This window comes from Mixophyes fleayi, chromosome 2 (genome assembly GCF_038048845.1).
Source record: "Mixophyes fleayi isolate aMixFle1 chromosome 2, aMixFle1.hap1, whole genome shotgun sequence".
NCBI classification, from domain to species: domain Eukaryota; kingdom Metazoa; phylum Chordata; class Amphibia; order Anura; family Limnodynastidae; genus Mixophyes; species Mixophyes fleayi.
This window is the reverse complement of record NC_134403.1, coordinates 10,016,420-10,032,342: the sequence shown is the minus strand read 5'-3', so window position 1 is coordinate 10,032,342 and position 15,923 is coordinate 10,016,420. Positions and strand designations below refer to the sequence as shown.

General features: G+C 43.2%; 1 protein-coding gene across 1 annotated transcript in view; it reads right to left on the bottom strand.

The window, feature by feature from the left end:
- CCKBR (cholecystokinin B receptor) overlaps positions 1 to 15,923 on the bottom strand; it is a 54,531-nt gene that overhangs the window by 21,968 nt on the left and 16,640 nt on the right. The window lies entirely within an intron of this gene.

Sequence of the window (15,923 nt, the reverse complement as noted above, 5' to 3'; positions counted from 1 at the left end):
AATTACACCAATATATATACCTGTTGTACAGAGAGAATACATATGCTGTGGTCAAAAGGCAAAAAATTGACAGAAGCGGGATTTGCCTTGGACAAACCAGGACTCGGGTCCACCTGGGAAAAAAACATTGATGGAAAAACATCTTTCTGCATCACAAGAGCACCTAGGGCGGGGGTCGGCAACCTGCGGCTCTTTCAGCCATCTGCTGTGGCCCTGAAGTCCGGGTGTCAGTGGCAAAGGGGGTGACAGAGCGCCTCACTAATTGCGATTGAAAAATATAAAAAACTAATGGGAGCCGGCAGAGGAGTTAACTGCTGGCTGAATGATGCTGACGTGACCCTAAGGTCGCGTCAGCAACATTCAGTTGACAGAGAGTGCGCCAAGGAGGAGCAGAGAAGATCAGATAAGAGAAGAGAAGGTAAGTAAATAGTAAAAAGAAACATTTTTTGTTGGGGCAGAATAATAAAAAAAGGACCTACATGAGGGGACTGCATAATAAAAATGGACGAAACTAAATTGCGCTGCTGGGGAAGAAAATGCATTCAATTGCGTTCATTCATTTAAGAAATGCAACACACTATAGTTTTTTCATACATAGCATAAATGTAAAAAAACTATATATGCAGTGTTATTGTCATTTTAGATGTCAAAAGGGTTTGGTGGCTCCCAATGTTTTTTTTCTCTGGAAAACGTGTCCAAATGGCTCTTTGAGTGTTTAAGGTTGCCTACCCCTGACCTAGGGGGTCTTCATTCAAACCAATTGTTACTTAATCAAAGTGATTTTAAAATTTGAGATGTCAAATGGAATCAGTCTGTATACCTCAGACAAATCTCATCATTTATCACAAACAGCCAGGAGGCTCAGCAAATTTGACTGATATTTCAACTGGATATGAGCGAAGCCAGCTCCCAACACTCTAGTAGGTGGCCACCGCTATCCACTACCTCGATGGAAGCTCCTGACAAGCTAATTGATGATTGGCCACAATTATCTACCAATCAGAATGCTAGGAGCAGTTTACTGAGTATAACAGTTTCCATTGGACATTAAGTTTGGCCGTGCCAGTAAGCCGGACAACTCCCAGCACTCAGTTGGACAGAACCAGCTATTCACCAATCAGAGTGTCAAGACATATATGTGGGTCAACCAGGTAATATTTTAGGAGAAAAGGTAAAAGTTAATGAATTAAGAGGGGGGTGGTCCATGTAAGACAGTAGGCTGTACAGACACTTTGCTAAGAACAAACACTATACAAAGCCTCTGCAAACCATCAAGAAATAGAACAGGCATCTGGTTGTATATTTGTCTGCATTGTAACGATACCCCCTGGATGCACATAACTATTAAAGGACATTACAGCAGACGGTATTAGAAAGTGCCTACTGTCAGGAGAGGAATTATTAAGATGCATTAATTGAATATCTTGTACTCCAGGAGGATCATTTATCAGAAATGTTTACACCAAGTCAGACAGTAGCTGCTGCCACGGGGCTACTGTATCAGTTTCATCCATTTACAATCGTTTTTCTTAGTCACTTTCCTCTGACGCCCAAATGCCATAAATAAACCCAGCACACGGAGACAGGTCCGTAAAAGAGCTTTGCTCCTACACAACTATAGCATGTTCAGGCAACCTCTGGTGCTGTAGATGAATTAGAACTACAAGTTTCAGCATGCCCAAAGTCAAGAGGTTGCCCTGGCAGTGGTGGGTCAGGGCAGAATGAAGTACAGATTCCTACCGCATTTACCTACATTCCCATCACTTATCTTATGCAACTGAAATACAAGAGAGAAAGAGAAACAGAAAGAGAGAGACGAGAACTAAAGAAAAAGCAAGAAAGAGAAAGATAAAGACATAAATAGATAGAAATAGAATGAGAACAAGAGATAGAGACATAAAAAGACAAATAGAGAGATAAAGAGAGAGACAGAAAGAGAGAGGAAGAGAGAGAGATAGAAAGAGAGAGAGAGAGAAAGAGGGAGAGGGAGAGAGAGACAGAAAGAGAGAGGAAGAGAGAAATCAAAAAAAGAGAGAAAATAGGAAGAGAGAAATAGAGAATGAGAGAGACATAGGGAAATAAAGAGTGAGGGAGATATAGAGAGAGAGGGGTAGAGAAAGAAATAAAACAATAGAGGAAGAAAGAGAGAGAGAGAGAAAGAGAGAGGGAGAGGGAGGGAGTGAGAGAGAAAGAGAGAGAGAGAAAAAGGAAGAGAGGGAGAGAAAAAGAGAGTGAGAGGGCGAAAGAGAGAGGGGGAGAAAGAGAGAGAGGGAGAGAGATAGAAAGAGAGAGAGAAAGAGAGAGAGGGAGAAAGAGAGAGGGGGAGAAAGAGAGAGAGGGAGAGAGAGATAGAAAGAGAGAGAGAAAGAGAGAGGGGGAGAAAGAGAGAGAGGGAGAGAGAGATAGAAAGAGAGAGAGAAAGAGAGAGAGGGAGAGAGAGAGAGAGAGAGAGAGAGAGAGAGAGAGAGAGAGAGAGAGAGAGGGAGAGAGAGGGAGAAAGAGAGAGGGGGAGAAAGAGAGAGAGGGAGAGAGAGATAGAAAGAGAGAGAGGGAGAAAGAGAGAGAGGGAGAGAAAGAGAGGGGGAGAAAGAGAGAGAGGGAGAGAGAGATAGAAAGAGAGAGAGAAAGAGAGAGGGGGAGAAAGAGAGAGAGGGAGAGAGAGATAGAAAGAGAGATAGAAAGAGAGAGAGAAAGAGAGAGAGAGAGAGAGGGAGAGAGAGGGAGAAAGAGAGAGGGGGAGAAAGAGAGAGAGGGAGAGAGAGATAGAAAGAGAGAGAGGGAGAAAGAGAGAGAGGGAGAGAGAAAAAGAGAGGGAGAGAGCGAAAGAGAGAGGGGGAGAAAGAGAGAGAGAAATAGAGAGGGGAGAAAGAGAGAGAGAGAGAAAGAGAGAGGGAGAGAGAGATAGAAAGAGAGAGAGAAAGAGAGAGAGAGAAAGAGAGAGGGAGAAAGAGAGAGAGGGAGAGATAGAGAGAGAAAGAGAGAGAGGGAGAAAGAGAGGGGGAGAAAGAGAGAGGGAGAGAGAGATAGAAAGAGAGAGAGGGAGAAAGAGAGAGAGAAAGAGAGAGAGAAAGAGAGAGAGAGGGAGACAGAGAGAGAGAGAGAGAGAATACATGATTACTTCATGTGGGACATTTAGGAAACTGCCTCTTTCCCCTGAGCCCTGCTCACTTCTCTCTGCAGTGGGCACTGAGGCCTTACATATGGTTTTGCAGAATTGGATTTGAATGTAAGGAATTAATTTGTGAAAACAGCAATCATTGTTCAACCAAAAAAGTTCAGATGGTTTTTAGTTGTTGTTTATGTTCAGCCAGAAAGTGTCACTGAACCAACGCCTGAGAAATGTTATTCCCTAAAGAAAACTTGTTCACAAAATACGCCATTCTACCTAAGAGCGCTCTGAATAATAATTAGTGGGATTAGCACCTGTGCCTCGCAACACTGGGGTCATGAGTTCAATTCCCGACCATGGCCTTATCTTGCGGAGTTTGTATGTTCTCTCCGTGTTTGTGTGGGTTTCCCCCGTGTGCTCCAGTTTCCTCCCACACTCCAAAAACATACTGGTAGGTTATTTGGCTGCTATTAAATTGACCCTAGTCTGTGTCTCTCTGTCTGTGTGTGTGTTAGGGGATCAGACTGTAAGCTCCAATGGAGCAGGGACTGATGTGACTGACAAATATCCTCTGTACAGCGCTGCGGAATTAGCGACACTATAAAAATAAATGCTAAGGATGAGCTTAAAGATGAAAAAGTTGTTTTAAAATACGAAGAATGACAGAAAACACAGTAATGACAGGCCCTGGAGTAGATGTAGTAATGATGGGCCCTGGAGTACATGTATTAATGACAGGCCGTGGAGTATATGTAGTAATGACGGTCCCTGGAGTACATATATTAATGACGGGCCCTGGAGTAGATGTAGTAATGATGGGCCCTGGAGTACATGTATTAATGACGGGCCGTGGAGTAGATGTAGTAATGATGGGCCCTGGAGTACATATATTAATGACGGGCCCTGGAGTAGATGTAGTAGTGGCGGCCCCTGGAGTAGATATATTGATGATGGTACCTGGAGTAGATGTTTTGATGACGGTCCCTGGAGTTGATGTAATAGTGACAGTCCCTGGAGTAGATGTAGTAATGACGGTCCCTGGAGTACATATATTAATGACGAGCCCTGGAGTAGATGTAGTAATGATGGGCCCTGGAGTACATATATTAATGACGGGCCCTGGAGTAGATGTAGTAGTGGCGGCCCCTGGAGTAGATATATTGATGATGGTACCTGGAGTAGATGTTTTGATGACGGTCCCTGGAGTTGATGTAATAGTGACAGTCCCTGGAGTAGATGTATTGATGACGGTCCCTGGAGTAGATGTAGTAGTGATGGTTTCTGGAGTAGATGTATTGATGACGGTCCCTGGAGTAGATGTATTGATGATGGTTCCTGGAGTTGATGTAGTAGTGATGGTCCTTGGCACAGATGTATTGATGACGGTCCCTGGAGCAGATGTAGTAGTGACGGTCCCTGGAGTTGTTGTAGTAGTGACAGTCCCTGGAATAGATGTATTGATGACGGTCCCTGGAGTAGATGTATTGATGACGGTCCCTGGAGTTGATGTAGTAGTGATGGTCCTTGGAACAGATGTATTGATGACGGTCCCTGGAGTAGATGTAGTAGTGACGGTCCCTGGAGTAGATGTAGTAGTGATGGTTTCTGGAGTAGATGTATTGATGACGGTCTCTGGAGTAGATGTATTGATGATGGTCCCTGGAGTAGATGTAGTAGTGATAGTCCCTGGAGTAGATGTTTTGATGACGGTCCCTGGAGTAGATGTAATAGTGACAGTCCCTGGAGTAGATGTATTGATGACGGTCCCTGGAGTAGATGTAGTAGTGATGGTTTCTGGAGTAGATGTATTGATGACGGTCCCTGGAGTAGATGTATTGATGATGGTTCCTGGAGTTGATGTAGTAGTGATGGTCCTTGGCACAGATGTATTGATGACGGTCCCTGGAGCAGATGTAGTAGTGACGGTCCCTGGAGTTGTTGTAGTAGTGACAGTCCCTGGAATAGATGTATTGATGACGGTCCCTGGAGTAGATGTATTGATGACGGTCCCTGGAGTTGATGTAGTAGTGATGGTCCTTGGAACAGATGTATTGATGACGGTCCCTGGAGTAGATGTAGTAGTGACGGTCCCTGGAGTAGATGTAGTAGTGATGGTTTCTGGAGTAGATGTATTGATGACGGTCTCTGGAGTAGATGTATTGATGATGGTCCCTGGAGTAGATGTAGTAGTGATGGTTTCTGGAGTAGATGTATTGATGACGGTCCCTGGAGTAGATGTATTGATGATGGTCCCTGGAGTTGATGTAGTAGTGATGGTCCTTGGAGTAGATGTAATAGTGACGGTCCCTGAAGTAGATGTTTTGATGACGGTCCCTGGAGTAGATGTAGTAGTGACGGCCCCTGGAGTAGATGTTTTGGTGACGGTCCCTGGAGTTTATGTAGTAGTGACGGTCCCTGGAGTAGATGTAGTAGTGATGGTTTCTGGAGTAGATGTATTGATGACGGTCCCTGGAGTAGATGTATTGATGACTGTCCCTGGAGTAGATGTATTGATGACGGTCCCTGGAGTTGATGTAGTAGTGATGGTTAGTGGAGTAGATGTATTGATGACTGTCCCTGGAGTAGATGTATTGATGACGGGCCCTGGAGTTGATGTAGTAGTGATGGTCCTTGGAGCAGATGTATTGATGACGGTCCCTGGAGTAGATGTATTGATGACGGCCCCTGGAGTAGATGTAGTAGTGATGGTCCTTGGAGCAGATGTATTGATGATGGTCCCAGCTCAGTTACAGTCAGAATATGTGAGCCTCAAACAGCTGCAATATATTTGTCACGGTTGTTTTTCCAGTCGGGATAAAACGTGAGTCCATGTATATTATCACAGATCTCCAGAATCTGAAGTAATCTGTGAGGCCCTCAGACTCCCCCTGCTGGGGACAAATAGAAATACCTGGGCCCGTATCTAGTGATTTTTGGTCCAAGAATAAACTAGTAACATAAACTTCTCAGGTAATATCATATTAACAAATACTAGGCCTCATTTAGACTTGGAAGTAGAGATGGGCGGGTCCGAGAACCGAACCCACCCGAACTTTGGGTATCAGAGTACCGAGCTGAGCAGGTATTCTCCCGTCCGTTCCGAATCCAAATCGAGGCCGAACGTCATCGTGACGTCGTCGGATCTCGGGGCTCGGTTCTCGCGATACTTCAACTTTATAAATACACGCCTCCACAGCAATCCATCGCCATTTGACAGAGGGAGAGAGCAGGGTGTAGTCATAGGCTAATTAGAGCAGGGACAGAGAATACAATATTGTTCTTGCAATTGCTCTAACCAAAATCGCTAGTGCAGAGAGGAGGATAGAGGTTTATTATTTTTTCTTAATATTTGGCACACCCCAGTGCTTTTGGGGTGTCCCCCATAATTGTGCATAAATATTTCTGGCTGTCAAAAGTCATATCTGTCAGCAGTATCTACCAAATAATTTTTAGCACTCCTCAGTGCTTTTGGGGTGTCCTCCCTAATTGTGCATTAATATTTCTGGCTGTCAAGTCATAACTGTCAGCAGTATCTACTAAATAATTTTTAGCACTCCTTAGTGCTTTTGGGGTGTCCTCCCTAATTGTGCATTAATATTTCTGGCTGTCAAAAGTCATATCTGTCAGCAGTATCTACCAAATAATTTTTAGCACTCCCCAGTGGTTTGCGCTCAGAATGGATTCAAAGCAGTCCACATATGATCTGAATGAGAAACCAGGTTCTGTCACCAGTCCTGATGTTAGTGTTCCCAGTACGTCATCTGGCCAAGGCGATGTCAAACAACAGAGTGTTTCCAAATTAGTGCAAAAAACAAAAACCCAAAAAAAATTTACTGTATTGAAGCGAAAAAGAAGTGTAACTGAGCAAAAGTTAAGTGACGATAAAAAAAAAAATTGCAAGCATGCCATTCTACACACGCAGTGGCAAAGAGAGAATGAGGCCTTTACCTTTGGGTATTAGTGGCAGATCCAAAAAAGTTACCCAGCCTACAATTGGTGCACAACTACTGTTACGCGTCAAAGCCGAGCTGCAAGATAACAGTGAGGCATTACAGGAGAATATTTGCTCTGATTCACAAATGACAACAATCCCTGTGGAGAGTCCATCCAACAGTGGGATGTCTAATCGTGAGCATTCTGCTGATGTGTGCCTTAATAGCCCGAGTGTAGCCGGTGATACCCAAATTAAGGATGCCACTTTGGAATTAAAAGAGGATGAGGGGGAGATTTGTGTAGGCGACGAGGGCGCTAATGATGATGTTGATGATTATGATGCAGACAAATACCAAATTGCCTTTCTCAATTTCTATTTATATTCTAGATTATATAACGGCTGAATAGTTTTCTATTTTACTCCTAGTGGAGAGAGGATCTGATGCGGACAAATACCAAACTGCCTTTGTCCATTTCAATTTATATTGTACAGTATATAATGGCTGAATTTATTAGTATTTTATACAAGTGGAGGGGGGCCTAGAGAGACAGAAACCAAACTGGCTTTCTCCATGTCAATTAATATTGTACAGTCTATAATGGCTGAATTTTTTGTTTTTTTAAAAAAGTGGAGGGGGGCCTATAGAGACAGAAAGCAAACTGTCTTTTTCCATTTCTTTACATATTTAACTATAAGTGTAGGGTGTAATATACATCCAAAGACGATGGCTGCATTGCCAATATGCATAGATGGAGAGGAAGACAATCTGTTTTGTGTGTAGAATAAATGAAGGCCTACCAATGAAGAATTAAACAGTTTTTTTGGATGATTTATTACCTCAACAATTTAGATTACTTATCTCTAAAACAGTTGGAGCACTAAATTGGGTTATTTTAGGCACAAAAACATGTATTTTCCAACAAAATAGCAAAACAAAACCAAACAAAACCAAAACCAAAACCAAAACACGCAATGGCGGTTTTGCAAAACCAAAACCAAAACCAAAACACGACGGTAATCCAGATCCAAAACCGAATCCAAAACCAAAACACGGGGGTCAGTGACCATCTCTACTTGGAAGTAAACCCAGCTAGAGAGGGCTATTTTGCAAAACCATATTGCACTAATGGGGGAGGGGAGGTGCAAATTGAATCTGTGGGGACAGATTTAGTTAGGAGGGGGTGCATCCTAGTATCCATATATATGCAAAAGCAGCCAGTATATTCCTTGCGAGAAAAAACAAATTATATCACAACACTGTTTGTCCTCCTTCAGCTGGATGAGCTCCATAATGAGACCATTCCTCTTTTTCTGCAAGTTAGTTATAACTATTTATAAGTTGTTATTTACAAAAAGAGTATTTTATATGTAAAAAGTACATTATTATTACATTCTTTAATATGACATGATGGGAACTGCCGTTTTCCAAGATCAGTCGGGACAATATTCTGTGTACAGTCCACATCCGCCATGACAGTATCCTGCATCTATGCTTCAAGTTCCGCCACCACAGTACCCTGAATGTACACTCCAAAATCTATCAGGACAGATGTGCTCTATGATCTTCCAGGACACTATCCTGCATGCATGCTCCAAGACCTGGGGACAGTATCCTGTGTGTATGCTCCAAGATCTGCTTGGACACTAGCTTGCATGTATGCTCTATTATCAGCCAGGACACTATCATACTATCATACGTGTATACTCCAAGATTCACCAGGACAGTATCCTGTGTGTACACTCCCAGATCTGCCGGGACAGTGTCCTGTGTGTACGTTCCATGACCTGCCAGGATAGTTCCTGTGCGTATGTTCCGAGATCTACCGAGACAGTATCTTGTATGTACGCTCCAAAATCTGCCGGGACAGTATCCCATGTGTATGCTCCAAGATCTGCTTGGACACTAGCCTGCATATATGCTCTATTATCAGCCAGGACACTATCATATGTGTATACTCCAAGATTCACCAGGACAGTATGCTGTGTGTACACTCCAAGATCTGCCGGGACAGTGTCCTGTGTGTACGCTCCATGACCTGCCAGGATAGTTCCTGTGCGTACGTTCCGAGATCTACCGAGACAGTATCTTGTATGTACGCTCTAAAATCTGCCGGGACAGTATCCCGTGTGTATGCTCCATCGCCTGCCAGGATAGTATTCTGTGTGTACACTCCAAGACCTGCCGGGACAGTATCATGTCTGTATGCTCCAAGATTTGCTGGGACAGTGTCCTGTGTGTATGTTGCAAGGTCTACTGGGGACAGTATCCGGCGTGTACATTCCAAGATCTGCTGGGACACTAGCCTGCATGTATATTCTATTATCAGCCAGAACACTATATTACGTGTATGCCCCAAGATTCGCCAGGACAGTATCATGTGTGCACACTCCAAGATCTGCTGGAGCACTATTCTGAGTGTATGCTGTATGATATGTTGGGCAGCAGAATTTCTGGAAACATAATCCTGTACTTCTTAGGGGCCTATTTACAAATATGCAATGAGCTATACAAACGGAGAAAACAGCAGTTTTCTCTGTAAAACGACCATCACATCATCATCATCACCATCACCATTTATTTATATAGCGCCACTAATTCCGCAGCGCTGTACAGAGAACTCACTCACATCAGTCCCTGCCCCATTAGGGCTTACAGTCTAAATTCCCTAACACAGACACAGACAGACAGAGACACACAGACACACAGACACACAGACACACACACCCACAGACTAGGGTCAATTTGTTAGCAGCCAATTAACCTACCAGTATGTTTTTTTTTTGGAGTGTGGGAGGAAACCGGAGCACCCGGAGGAATCACATGCAAACACGGGGAGAACATACAAACTCCTCACAGATAGGGCCATGGTCGGGAATTGATCTCATGACCCCAGTGCTGTAAGGCAGAAGTGCTAACCACTACGCCACCATGATGCCCATCTCATTGCATTATTTGTTCAACAGAAGAGAAATCATAGATTTAACAAGAGGACTGTGTGGCTATACAATTCATAAAACTAAGCTGAGCTTAAAATCTTAACGCCATCTCAATATGGAATTAGGAACACGTTCATGCAGAGACCCCCATACTACTTATACAGCTGGAGCTTTTCGCATACATGAACTGCGCAGTTTAACAGTAAGAGGAAAGAAGAACCATTGCATAGGACCAATGTGATGCCGCATCGTCAATCGTAGAGCGGGAGGGTTTGGCATTGCATCCCAAACAAGGTAAATGTTGGTAAACACCTGCGATGCATCATTATGCATTGCATGCGATATATATTACCTATCGCAGTCCACTACCAATAGTAAATGTGACAAGATGGGCCAGACAGACCTCATCTTTCCATCGGTCACCCTGAAGCATTCAAACTGGAGTATATATTTATGGACTCTTATCTTTGCTAGGGTGTACCCTTTCTTTTGCTATGACACATACCTAAAACCCACCTGAATCCTGATTTCCCCTTTGGAGTACAAAATGGTGTATGGGATATCCATCCGCCTCTCTTAAACGCACAAGAAGTTAGCACCTCCTTCAACATAACAAATGCTTGGAAGGGGATAATTGGAGGAGTTGCTCTTGAAATGGGACTAGGAATATTATTTAGTGTTGACCTATATTGCTCTCCTCTGGACTCTAGTAGATTTGGAGGCACCAGCTCAGCAGGGGAGAACCACACATGGGGAGAATCCTAATCAGTGCCTTCACCAACACATCTTTTCACCCCACCCAATCCTAGTCCCAATTGATTTATGACTACACTTTCAAGGTGGGATTTCCACCATGAGAACGTTGGACACTTTATAAGAGCCTGCAGGGCGGATTAGCATTTGTTCAAAGATTTCCACCGTTTGGTGTAGTGTCGTCTCTCACCAGGGATTCCTGCAACTACTTCCTCTATCTTTCTGCCCAGGAACTCTGCTCCATCCAGAGTTGCTCATAGATCTGTTTAACGGCTCAGAACCCTATCACCTGATGGAGAACATTGGCCAAGCAGCTCGGGAACGTCAAGAGCTTGAGTAGTACCCTAAAAATATTTACAATAGTTTGAACAAGAGATTTGCCTTTACCGCCGCATTAGTGTACAACATGGTCGGCAGTTTACTGGTTGGAGGGATCTGCAAGATCCGAAGTCTCTTTACTCCCTCAGGACCACCCATTCAGTTTCCGCCTGTCCGGAGTGTGACACTTTACACTGACATATTTCACTTACCGCATGTTTGGAAATTTGAAACTTTACGAGGAGATATTCAAACCTCTGCTGGACCACAGAACTTTATTAGTCCTTTCTGGCCTGCCTAAAACCAAAGGACTGGTCCGTTTTTTGTATCATTATTCTGTTACTTTCACTGGGGGGTTTTGGGGTATGATTTGGAGTGTGGCGAGCAATTGGGATTAGTTTTAAAGTATATATAGATGTCAGTGGCAATTGTTTGCATTAGATGTTCATCATTTGTAATAAAGATACTATTATATCCACTTTCTCTATTTAATTGTGTGATACTGACCCCTAGGTTCATGAACCTCTAACCTAACGTCCTGGTATCATCACAGTAAATAAACCCCTTAGTTCCAGCTCCATGAGGCTGATGTAAGTAGTCAGAATGTATGGTATCTCCTGTACAGTACAAGTAAATATTAGTGGGTCATGTGTCAGCTTACTGTATGACTACTGTAACACACGGCTTGTTTATAGCTGTCAGTGACCTAAGTAGGGGGAGCTGCTCCTGTGTGTTCTCCACAGTACAGGAATGTGCAATGAGTGAACATGTATCTCTGCTTGTGCTCTACATGTTCTCTGTCTGTGCTTCACATGTATTCTGCTTGTACCTATATGTATTATACATTGAGTGCACTCTACATGTATTGTGTATGTGCTTTACATGTGTTCTGTATGTGACATTTCAGCTTTGCACACTGAACGTGTTCTCCATGTGTAGTGTTAGTGTGGCGTGTGTTACTCTGGGTCAGCATGGTATCTTTTATTAATCCTGAAATGGAAATAAATCCTTTGTCTATACAGCGTGTGGCCATGCAGTGTAATCCCTTATTATCCCTGCTATTCATTGCCGTCATATTATAGCGCTATAATACATACAGCTCTCTACCCAGACACATCATGTACAGTAAACAAACAGAAATATATCACAACAATCTGTACCGTGGGGTTCTGGATTCACTAATCCCCTCCATCTGCAACATAATCCGTAGGGTACAGGACTGTTCACCCTGTGAAGGGTTTCTCCCATGGTGTATGGGGAGCTTAAAGAATGAGCAGATATTTTTAACAGGTATCTTATTATCTTATAATTATGCCACAGTCTGCTGTGACCACCTTACATATCTTCTACTATAATAATAATAATAATAATAATAATAATAATATCATTAATATGTATTTCTATAACACCAGCATACTCTGTACATTTTACAAGTGGGAACACTGTAGTAAAACGTGACTGATATTAGCAGACAAAGAGTTAAGGGGATGCTACTCGAAAGCTTAAAATCTATGGCGTTAGATACAAGAGGGTAAAAGCCACATATTGGTCCAGCATGATTGCAATGCGAAAAGTGTTAGTGGGTTATATGATTCAATCACAGAGAAATGATATTCTGGGGGTCAGAGGGATGTTTGACTATAGAAGTAAAATAAATGTAAGGTTTGTGTGAACTGCGTAGAGGTGGGTAATCTGGTAGAAAATCCTAGGGAGGGTAAGAGGGTAGTTCAGGAATTTGATAAACTGCTTAATTATCATCATCATCTATTTATATAGCGCCACTGATTCCGCAGCGCTGTACAGAGAACTCACTCACATCAGTCCCTGCCCCATTGGAGCTTACAGTCTAAATTCCCTAACATACACAGACAGACTAGGGTTAATTTTGATAGCAACCAATTAACCTACTAGTATGTTTTGGAGTGTGGGAGGAAACCGGAGCACCCGGAGAAAACCCACGCAAACACAGGGAGAACATACAAACTCCACACAGATAAGGCCATGGTCGGGAATTGAACTCATGACCCTAGTGCTGTGAGGCAGAAGTGCTAACCACTGAGCCACCGTGCTGGCTAAGTGGTTTTCAGAGAATGCTTGAAGATTTGGAGCTGGGGAAAGTCTTGTAGTACAAGGGCAGGAAATCCACAGAGTGAATGCAGTCTGAAAAAAGTCATGCAACCGGTACTGGGAGCATGTAATGAGTGTGGATGAAAGAAGAAGATCTTGGGCAGAGAGGATGGGTCTAGTTGGGAGATAGGTGAAGAGAAGTATGATGGTGCAGTGTTATTTAGGACCCTGTATTTCAATAGAAGCATTTTACATTGTATTCTGTAAAATACAGACAACAAACATAGTGACTGGCAGATAGGAGCAACTGCAGAAAAACATTTTGCAAGAAAATTCATCTAACCACCGGATGCAAAATAGATTGTAGGGCTGAGAGTTTGGATAGGGAAAGGCCACTAAGGAAGGAATTGCAATAGTCAATGTGGAAGATAAGTGAATGAATTAAAGATTTTACAGTGTCTTATGTGTAATACGAACATATTCTCTAAATGTTTTTTAGATGTATGGACGGACATTCAGTAACACAGGCTAAAACAGTTGGTAAGAGATCCAGAGAGGATGGATACGATTGGGTATCATACACAGATGACACTAAAGTCCTACGTAGCTTATTTGTTTTCCAAGAGAATTTGTATAGATAGAGAAGAGCAAAGGACCTAGGAATTAACCATGTGTTACTCCAACTGATAGAGGAACTGGATCCAGAAAAACAAACACTGAAAGAGATTGATAAGCAGGATAGTACAGTATCCTATGGAAGGTAGCATCTGTATTAGAAGTGAATGGTCAACAGTGTCACCTGCAGCAGGAAGGTCTAGTAGAATTATAAGTAAAAAGTCGCCTTTAGATTTAGCTGTGATGAAATCATTGACCCCATAGTCAGTGCTGTCTCTGAGGAGTGTTGGGAATGAAAGTCTGACTGAAAAGGATCCAATAGGTTGTGTCAAGAGGAAAGTGTAGGCAAGAAGCTTGCAAGGCGAGGGAGCTGAGAAATAGGACAGTAACCTGCAAGAGGTTTTCTATCAGAATAGGAGTAATTACTGAAGGCCTGAAAATAAGGATGGCAAGATACAAATGAAGAAAAAGAGACTGCAGATGTTAAAGCTAGGATGAGCACAGGAAGCATCTGATTTGTGAGGTGATAGGGTCCTGTGGACAAGTAGCAGAGTGGAAGAAGGTTTGTGGGATTAAATGAAGAGGAAATAACTGGGGGGTGCAGGGAAGGAACTGAGCAAGTTGTTATTCAGGGAAGAGGAGAAAATTTCATGTCAGATCTTGGCCTTAAACTAGGAAGCCAAATAGATATTGGGCATTGATGGTAGTCAGAAAGTTTGGTGTGGGAGGCTTAAGAAGAGATTTAAAGGTATTAAAAAGCAGTTTGAAGCGAGAAGTTTGAGCTGTTATGAGAGAATATAAGTGTGTTTGTTTGGCACTGTCCAGAGCATTTTAACATGAGTGCTAGATCGCAGTATATTTAAGGAGGTCATTAGAAGTGCAAGACTATCGGCAATGTTTGCGAGAGTTTTTGAAAGCAATTTGTTTCTTAGGTGTGCCAGGGCTGGAGAAGCTGGAGCTGCAGCTGATGAAAGGTTATTGGTTAAGGAGAGGAGAATGCAGAGATTGGGAAGGTAAAGCTGTTGCAGAAAGGAAAGTTGTTGTAAATTAATAGAACTGAGAACTGTGAAGGGATGAAGAGGCCTGGTAGAGAAATCAGGAACTGAACATAATCTACAGAAAACAAGATCAAGGCAGTGACCATCATTAGGAGTAAAAGAGATAGTCCACTGGACAAGGCCTAGAGAGGAGGTTAGAGGTAGAAGTTTGGAGACTTAAGGGGATTATCAAAGGGGATGTGCAGTGTTTGTCTAAGCCTTGTGTGACAGGATGGACCGCCTATGCCACCCTGTCTGTTGTTGCTGGGAACCGGCTGGGCTTACTTTGCCACCATTCCCTTTCATTATCCTAAATGCGCCCTCTAGCCGCCAGTAGGAGGGGCTTACACGAACCACTGGACTCCTTACCGGCATCCAGTATCGGGTTTCTTCTGGGTAAATGACGCTGCTAGTGTATCTCGTTGCTGGTGTACCTGGGCTGGTAACTCCGGACTGTTGTGAATGGATCCCCCTCTGGCCTATCACATTGACCGGGGCTGCTGGGTAGCAGGCAGAGCGGTGGTACTGGAAACGCTTGGATCCAAACCTCAGAGACAGCCAGAGAACGGATTAGATTTAGGGTCTAATCTGCAGATCACAGGAATACAGCAATATTGAAGATGTTTCCAAGCAGGTCTTTGAAGCAAGATGGTTTATTTGCTGAGGTACCAGTGATCAAGTCAGATGTTGAAATCAGAAGAACACTTACATGCTCACACAGCTCATCTTTTATACAGTTCCGAAATAGTCTATTTTTAGAATCAGGATGTACTCTATTTACACAAACATGAATTTACTTGCATTGCAAAGCTACTAATATTTATACTTTGCTATAAAATTCTTAAAAACCTTGCTGTGATTTCCTGGATCTTATTTCAGAGGCAGGAGACTCACTAACAAGTCAAAAGGTCTGACTGGCATGAATACTTCAGACAGTTGCCGAATACACATTTCCACAGAACAACAAAAAAACCCCAAAACAAACCAGTTCCCCACATCACAATACACCAAAGGCTTGGTAAACACAGGCTCTGTTACGAGCCGCGGCGGTGCCCAGCCGCCGCGACTCACTCACTTGCGTCCCGGCCGTCGCTATGGCGACCGGGACGTCACTTCCGGCCCTGACCCGGCCGTTGCCGGGGCAACTAGAAGA